The sequence below is a fragment of the Tachyglossus aculeatus genome, chromosome 21 (assembly GCF_015852505.1).
Source record: "Tachyglossus aculeatus isolate mTacAcu1 chromosome 21, mTacAcu1.pri, whole genome shotgun sequence".
NCBI classification, from domain to species: Eukaryota; Metazoa; Chordata; class Mammalia; order Monotremata; family Tachyglossidae; genus Tachyglossus; species Tachyglossus aculeatus.
This window is the reverse complement of record NC_052086.1, coordinates 55,186,215-55,195,379: the sequence shown is the minus strand read 5'-3', so window position 1 is coordinate 55,195,379 and position 9,165 is coordinate 55,186,215.

Here is a 9,165-nt window from a genome sequence, read left to right as displayed (position 1 = left end):
CGACTCCACCACATGTCTGCTGTGTGACCTTGGGCAAGTCACTTAACTTCTCTGAGCCTCAGTTACCGCATCTGTAAAATGGGGATTAAGGCTGTGAGCCCCACGTGGGACAACTTGATCACCTTGTGTCCCCCCCCCAGCACTTAGAACAGTGCTCTGCACATAGTAAGCGCTTAACAAATGCCATTATTGTTATTATTATTATTATTATTATTCCTCCTTAGGAACCCCAGCTAGGAGCCCCCAGCCATTCCTCTTGCAGAAGAGGATGCAAGCATTTGGAAGCAGATCTCCAAATGCTTAGAGAAGCAGCGTGGCTCAGTGGAAAGAGCCCGGGCTTTGGAGTCAGAGGTTATGGGTTTGAATCCCGACTCCACCACATGTCTGCTGTGTGACCTTGGACAAGTCACTTAACTTCTCTGAGCCGCAGTTACCACATCTGTAAAGTGGGGATTACGGCTGTGAGCCCCACGTGGGACAACTTGATCATCTTGTGTCTCCCCCCCAGCGCTTAGAACAGTGCTCTGCACATAGTAAGTGCTTAACAAATGCCATTATTATTATTATTATTATTATTATTATTATCTCAGGTTCTCACCTGCTGCTCTTCCTCTGAGACACCAGCTGGTGCAGATGAAGGAGGGAAAGGATTAAGGTAAATCCACTTGCCCTCCCACCCCCTCAGTGGCCCTGCTCATTGAGGTGGCCACTAGAAGACACCACAGGACCATAAGAAATACCAATCGGTTCTCCGGAAACTCAGCCTTGGACTTGGACTTGGATTTTTTTCCTTACGCGCCAGTCTGTCTCCCAGATTCATTCATTTGTATATTTATATATATAAATATATATTTATATATATTTAGCATTCATTCATTTATATATTATATATAAAAATATAAATTTATATATATTTAATATTCATTCATTTATATATTTATATATAAATATATTTAGATATATTTAATATTCATTCATTTATATATTTATATATAAATATATTTAAATATATTTAATATTCATTCATTTATATATTTATATATGAATATATTTAAATATATTTAATATTCATTCATTTATATATTTATATATATATTCATTCACCTGTATATATGTATATATGTTTGTACATATTTATTACTCTATTTATTTATTTATTTATTTTATTTGTACATACCTATTCTATTTATTTTATTTTGTTAGTATATTTGGTTTTGTTCTCTGTCTCCCCCTTTTAGACTGTGAGCCCACTGTTGGGTAGGGACTGTCTCTGTATGTTGCCAATTTGTACTTCCCAAGCGCTTAGTACAGTGCTCTGCACATAGTAAGCGCTCAATAAATACGATTGATGATGATGATGATGATGATTCATTTCATTCAATCGTATTTATTGAACGCTTACCGTGTGCAGAGCACTGTGCTAAGCGCTTGGGAAGTGCAAGTTGGCAACATATATAGAGACGGTCCCTACCCAGCAACGGGCTCACAGGCTAGAAGGGGGGGACAGACAACGAAACCAAACATATTCACAAAATAAAAGAAATAGAATATAAATATGCACAAGTAAAATGGGGTAATAAAAATGTACAAACATATATATGCATATATACAGGTGCTGTGGGGAGGGAGGTAAGGCAGTGTCCATCCCCATTTTACAGATTCATTCAATCGTATTTATTGAGCGCTTACTGTGTGCAGAGCACTGTGCTAAGCGCTTGGGAAGTCCAAGGTGGCAACATCTAGAGACGGTCCCTACCCAACAGTGGGCTCACAGTCTAGAAGGGGTGAGAGGGGGAGAAACTAGAGCTTTCTTCTGGGGGACTCCGTCCACAGATATTGTGTTTCCCATTCCAAGCGGGGGTAAACTCGGACACAAGGCCTGAGCCGTGGGACTCGGGCGTGGGTCTGGTGGAGGGAGGTGCTGAAAGTAGGCGGATGGGACAATCAATCAATCAATCAATCGTATTTATTGAGCGCTTACTGTGTGCAGAGCACTGGGCTAAGCGCTTGGGAAGTCCAAGTCGGCAACACATAGAGCTGGTCCCTACCCAACAGCGGGCTCACAGTCTAGAAGGGGTAGACAGACAACAAAACCAAACACACTAACAAAATAAAATAAATAGAATAGATATGTACAAGTAAGATAAATAAATAGAGTAATAAATATGTACAAACATACATACATATAGACAGATGTATATACATGTTGTTATAGGGGACAAGAAGTTGTCCCTACCAGATCCGTTCTGGGAAGGGGACAGGTCAGCTGAAAACCAAGGCAGGGCCCTGTAACGTTGGAGGGATGGCCACCCTGGAAGAGGGAGCAGCGTGGCTCAGAGGAAAGAGCTCGGGCTTGGAAGTCAGAGGTCATGGGTTCTAATCCCGGCTCCGCCACTTGTCTGCTGTGTGACTTTGGGCAAGTCACTTCACTTCTCTGGGCCTCAGTTCCCTCAACTGGAAAATGGCGATGAAGACTGTGTGCCCCACGTGGGACAACCTGATTACCTTGTATCCCCCCAGCGCTTAGAATAATAATAATAATAATAATAATAGTGGCATTTATTAAGCGCTTACTATGTGCAAAGCACTGTTCTAAGCGCTGGGGAGGCTACAAGGTGATCAGGTTGTCCCACTTGGGGCTCACAGTCTTAATCCCCATTTTCCTGATGAGGTAACTGAGGCACAGAGAAGTGAAGTGACCTGCCCGAAGTCACACAGCTGGCAATTGGTGGAGTCCGGATTCGAACCCATGGCCTCTGACTCCAAAGCCCGGGCTCTTTCTACTGAGCCGTGCTTGGCACATAGTAAACACTTAACAAATGCCATCATCACAATTATTATTATTATTATTATTCCCTCCCCCGCCCCACCACATCCCATTTTACAGAGAAGGGAGCTGAAGGCTCCTCACTCCTCACCCTGGGCTTCCAGGCTGTCCATCCCCTGGTCCCCTCCTACCTCAGCTCCCTTCTGTCCTTCTCCAGCCCAGCCCGCACCCTCCGCTCCTCCACCGCTAATCTCCTCACCGTACCTCGTTCTCGCCTGTCCCGCCACCGACCCCCGGCCCACATCTTCCCCCGGGCCTGGAATGCCCTCCCCCTGCCCCTCCGCCAAGCTCGCTCTCTTCCTCCCTTCAAAGCCCTACTGAGAGCTCACCTCCTCCAGGAGGCCTTCCCACACTGAGCCCCTTCCTTCCTCTCCCCCTCATCCCCCTCTCCATCCCCCCATCTTACCTCCTTCCCCTCCCCACAGCACCTGTATATGTGTTTGTACGTATTTATTACTCCATTTATTTTACTTGTCCATATTTATTCTATTTATTTTATCCTGTTAATATGTTTTGTTTTGTTGTCTGTCTCCCCCTTCTAGACTGTGAGCCCGCTGTTGGGTAGGGACCGTCTCTAGATGTTGCCAACTTGGACTTCCCAAGCGCTTAGTCCAGTGCTCTGCACACAGTAAGCGCTCAATAAATACGATTGAATGAATGAATGAATGAATGAAAAGGCTGGAGAGAAAACCTATCTGAAGTTACAAAGCAAGTCAATGGCAGAGTGAGAACTGACACAGAACTTTCCTCCTCCTCCCCTTCTCCATCCCCCCCGCCTTACCTCCTTCCCTTCCCCACAGCACCTGTATAGATGTTTGTTCAGATTTATTACTCCATTTATTTTACTTGCACATATTTATTCTATTTATTTTATCCTGTTAATATGTTTTGTTTTGTTGTCTGTCTCCCCCTTCTAGACTGTGAGCCCGCTGTTGGGTAGGGACCGTCTCTATATGTGGCCAACTTGGACTTCCCAAGCGCTTAGTACAGTGCTCTGCACACAGTAAGCGCTCAATAAATACGGTTGAATGAATGAATGAATGAATGAAAAGGCTGGAGAGAAAACCTATCTGAAGTTACAAAGCAAGTCAATGGCAGAGTGAGAACTGACACAGAACTTTCCTCCTCCTCCCCTTCTCCATCCCCCCCCGCCTTACCTCCTTCCCTTCCCCACAGCACCTGTATATATGTTTGTACAGATTTATTACTCTATTTATTTATTTTACTTTTACATATTTATTCTATTTATTTTATCCTGTTAATATGTTTTGTTTTGTTCTCTGTCTCCTCCTTCTAGACTGTGAGCCCACTGTTGGGTAGGGACCGTCTCTATATGTGGCCAACTTGGACTTCCCAAGCGCTTAGTCCGGTGCTCTGCACACAGTAAGCGCTCAATAAATACGATTGAATGAATGAATGAATAAACTCTCTCTCTCTCTCTCTTTCCCTCTCCCCATCTCCCTATTTTATTTTTGCCTGACTTGCTGATAGACTCTCCTTTGAAAAAGCAGGCAGAGTAAGGACCGATTGAAAGGCAAAGAGCTCTCTGTCTTCTCACCCTTGGGATGCCCTTTGTAAGACACATGGTTTCCCCAGTGTTGATTCACACTCGTTTTGTTGGCCACGATGGCCATGCCCCTGCCCACCTCCTCCCTCAGCGCCCAATCAACAGCAGCTCCCAGTGGGTCCCCAAAGCACCAGGGAGCTTTTGTTTTGTTTTGTTTTGTTTTTAATGGCATTTGTTTAGCGCTTCCCATGTGCCTGATGGTGTACTAAGCCCTAGGTTAGATACAGCGTGGCTCGGTGGAAAGAGCCCGGGCTGGGAGTCAGAGGTCCTGGGTTCTAATTCCGACTCCGCCACTTGTCCGCTGTGTGACCTTGGGTAAGTCACTTCCCATCTCTGAGAGCTCACCTCCTCCAGGAGGCCTTCCCACACTGAGCCCCCTCTTTCCCCTCCCCATCCCTCCAGCCTTACCTCCTTTCCCTCCCCACAGCACCTGTATATATGTTTGTACGGATTTATTACTCTATTTATTGATTTATTTTACTTGTACATATTTCTTTTATTTATTTAATTCTCTGAATATGTTTTGTTTTGTTGTCTGTCTCCCCCGTCTAGACTGTGAGCCCGCTGTTGGGTAGGGACCGTCTCTAGATGTTGCCAACTTGGACTTCCCAAGCGCTTAGTCCAGTGCTCTGCACACGGTAAGCGCTCAATAAATACGATTGATGATGATGATGAATGAGTACAGATTTGGGAGCCAAGAGTCCTGGGTTATAATCCCACCTATGACACTTGATTGCTGGGTGACCTTGGGCAGCTCACCTAACTTCTCTGTGCCCCGGTTTCCTCATCAGTCAAAATGGGACTAGGATACCCATCAATCAATCAATCAATCAATTGTATTTATTGAGCACTTACTGTGTGCAGAGCACTGGACTAAGCGCTTGGGAAGTCCAAGTTGGCAACATATAGAGACGGTCCCTACCCACCAGTGGGCTCACAGTCTAAAAGGGGGAGGCAGAGAACAAAACCAAACATACTAACAAAATAAAATAAATAGAATATCTATGTACGAGTAAAATAAATAAATAAATAAATAAATAAATAAATAAATAGAGTCCTGCCTTCACCTTAGGCTGAGCCCCATTTGGGCTTTGGACTATGTCTGACCTTATCAATTCATTCATTCAATCAATCCTACTTACTATGTGCAGAGCATTGTACTAAGCGCTTGGAAAGTACAATTCAGCAACAAATAGAGACAATCCCCGCCCACAACGGGCTCACAGTCTAGAAGCAGGGAGGCAGACATCAAAATAAGTAAACAGGCATCAATAGCATCAGTATAAATAGAATTATAGATTCGTTCATTCAATTGTATTTATTGAACACTTACTGTGTGCAGAGCACTGTACTAAGCTCTTGGGAAGTACAATTCAGCAACAAATAGAGACAATCCCTGCCCACAACGGGCTCACAGTCTAGAAGCAGGGAGGCAGACATCAAAATAACAGGCATCAATAGCATCAGTATAAATAGAATTATAGATTCATTCATCCAATCATATTTATTTAGCACTTACTGTGTGCAGAGCACTGTACTAAGCGCTTGGGAAGTGCAAGTTGGCAACATCTAGAGACGGTCCCTACCCAACAACGGGCTCAGAGTCTAGAAGCGGGAAGGGCAGACATCAAAATAAGTAAACAGGCATCAATAGCATCAATATAAATAGAATTATAGATTCATTCATTCAATCATATTTATTGAGCGCTTACTGTGTGCAGAGCACTGTACTAAGTGCTTGGGAAGTGCAAGTTGGCAACATCTAGAGATGGTCCCTACCCAACAACGGGCTCACAGTCTAGAAGTGGGAGACAGACAACAAAACCAAACAGGTAGACAGGTGTCAAAATCGTCAGAACAAATAGAATTAAAGCTATACGCACATCATTAACAAAATCAATAGGACAGTAAATATGGACGAGTAAAATAAATAGAGTAATAAATCTGTACAAATATATACAAGTGCCATGGGGAGGGGAAGGAGGTAGGGCCGGGAGGATGGGGAGGAGGAGAGGAAAAAGGGGGCTCAGTGTGGGAAGGCCTCCTGGAGGAGGTGAGCGCTCAGTAGGGCTTTGAAGGGAGGAAGGGAGCGAGCTTGGCGGATGTAGTACAGTGCTCTGCACACAGTAAGCGCTCAATAAATACAATTGATGATGACGTGCGGAGGGAGGGTATTCCAGGCCAGGGGAAGGATGTGGGTTGGGGGTTGACGGCGGGACGGGCAAGAACGAGGCCCAGTGAGGAGGTGAGTGGCAGAGGAGCGGAGGGTGCGGGCTGGGCTGGAGAAGGACAGAAGGGAGGTGAGGTAGGAGGGGGCGAGGGGATGGACAGCCTTGATCTATAGATTTATACACATCATTAATAAAATAGAATTATAAATATATACATATATATACACACAGGAGCTGTCGGGTGGGGAGGAGGGTAGAGCAGAGGGAGTGAGTGGGGGCGATGAGGAAGGGAGTGGGAGCAGAGGAAAACGGGGGCTTAGTCCGGGAAGGCCTATATCATCTTGTCTTCACCACATTGTCTGGCATGCAGTAAGTGCTCAACAAATACCTCAAAGATTATCGTCATTATTGTCATTCCGCTTGATTTCCACGCTTCAGCAAAGTTGGCCAGTTGCCCTAGCCGGCCATGGCCCCGAATGCCTTTATGCCTTGTATTTTAAGTTTCAGCATCCAGTTTTCCTCCACCCCGGCTCAGCGGCGGGGCCTGAGTTCAGAGGGAGCGGAGGAGGAGGATGCAAAGGCTTCGGAGCAAGTTGCAGGGGAGAAATGCTCCAGATTAAGGGGTTCAGTGCGCGGAGCTCCTCAAGATGGCATTTGACGGCATCATGGTGCTCCATGATGGGCGTGCGGTGGGTAGGACATCATGTAGAACATAGACGTGGCCTAGTGGGTAGAATCCAGCCCTGGGAGTCAGAAGGACCTGGGTTCAAATCCCGGCTCTGCCACTTAATAATAATAATAATAATAATAATAATAATGCTGGCATTTGTTAAGCGCTTACTATGTGCAAAGCACTGTTCTAAGCGCTGGGGGGGATACAAAGTGATCAGGTTGTCCCATGTGGGGTTCACAGTCTCAATCCCCATTTTCCAGACTGAGGCTCAGAGAAGTTAAGTGACTTGCCCAAGGTCACACAGCAGACACGTGGCGGAGCCGGGATTCGAACCCATGACCTCTGACTCCAAAGCCCGGGCTCTTTCCACTGAGCCACGCTGCTGTGTGACCTGGGGCAAGTCGCTTCCCTTCTCTGGGCCTCAGTTTCCTCATCTGTAAAACGGGTATTGAAACTGTGAGCCCCACGTGGGACAGGGACTGTGTCCAACCCGATTTGCTTGTATCCACCCCAGCGCTTAGTTCAGTGCCTGCCACTTAGTAAGCACTTAACAAATACCATATTTATTATTATCAATTAAGCATGGCCTCGTTGGAAGAGCACGGGCTTGGGGGTCAGAGGATGTGGGTTCTAAGCCCGGCTCTGCCACTTGTGTGTGACCTTGGGCAAGTCACTTTATTTCTCTGGGCCTCAGTTTCCTCATCTGTAAAATGGGGGTTGAGACAGGGAGCTCAACCTGGGACAGGGACTGTGTCCAACCCGATTTGCTTGTATCCACCCCAGCGCTTAGTTCAGTGCCTGCCACTTAGTAAGCACTTAACAAATACCATATTTGTTATTATTAATTAAGCATGGCCTAGTTGGAAGAGCAGGGGCTTGGGAGTCGGAGGATATGAGTTCCGATCCCGGCTCTGCCACTTGTCTGCTCAGTGACCTTGGGCAAGTCACTTCACTAAGCGGCGTCGCTTAGTGGCAACAGCCCGGGTTTGGGAGTCAGAGGTCGTGGGTTCTAATGTCGGCTCCGCTACTTATCAGCTGTGTGTCTTTGGGCCAGACACTTCACTTCTCTGTGCCTCAGTTACCTCATCTGTAAATTGCAGAATAAGACTATGAGCCCCACGTGGGGACAACCTGATGACCTTGTATCTACCCCAGTGCTTAGAACGGTGCTTGGCACCTAGTAAGCGCTTAACAAATACCATTATTATTATTTTTGTTCTCTGGGCCTCAGTTCCCTCATCTGTAAAATGGAGATTAAGACTGTGAGCTCCACGTGGGGACAACCCGATGACCTTGTATCTACCCCAGCTCTTAGAATGGTGCTTGACACATAGTAAGTGCTTAACAAATACCATTATTATTATTTTTATTCTCTGGGCCTCAGTTCCCTCATCTGTAAAATGGAGATTAAGACTGTGAGCCCCACGTGGAGTCAACCTGATGAACTTGTATCTACAGCAGTGCTTAAAATGGTGCTTGGCACCTAGTGAGCGCTTAACAAATACCATTATTATTATTTTTATGCTCTGGGCCTCAGTTCCCTCATCTGTAAAATGGAGATTAAGACTGTGAGCCCCACGTGGGGACAACCCAATGACCTTGTATCTACCCCAGTGCTTAGAACGGTGCTTGGCACCTAATAAGTGCTTAACAAATACCATTATTATTATTTTTATTCTCTGGGCTTCAGTTCCCTCATCTGTAAAATGGAGATTAGGACTGTGAGCCCCACGTGGGGACAACCTGATGATTTGTATCTACCCCAGTGCTTAGAATAGTGCTTGGCACCTAGTGAGCGCTTAACAAATACCATTATTATTATTTTTATTCTCTGGGCCTCAGTTCCCTCATCTGTAAAATGGAGATTAAGACTGTGAGCCCCACGTGGGGGACAACCTGATGACCTTGTATCTACCCCAGCGCTTAG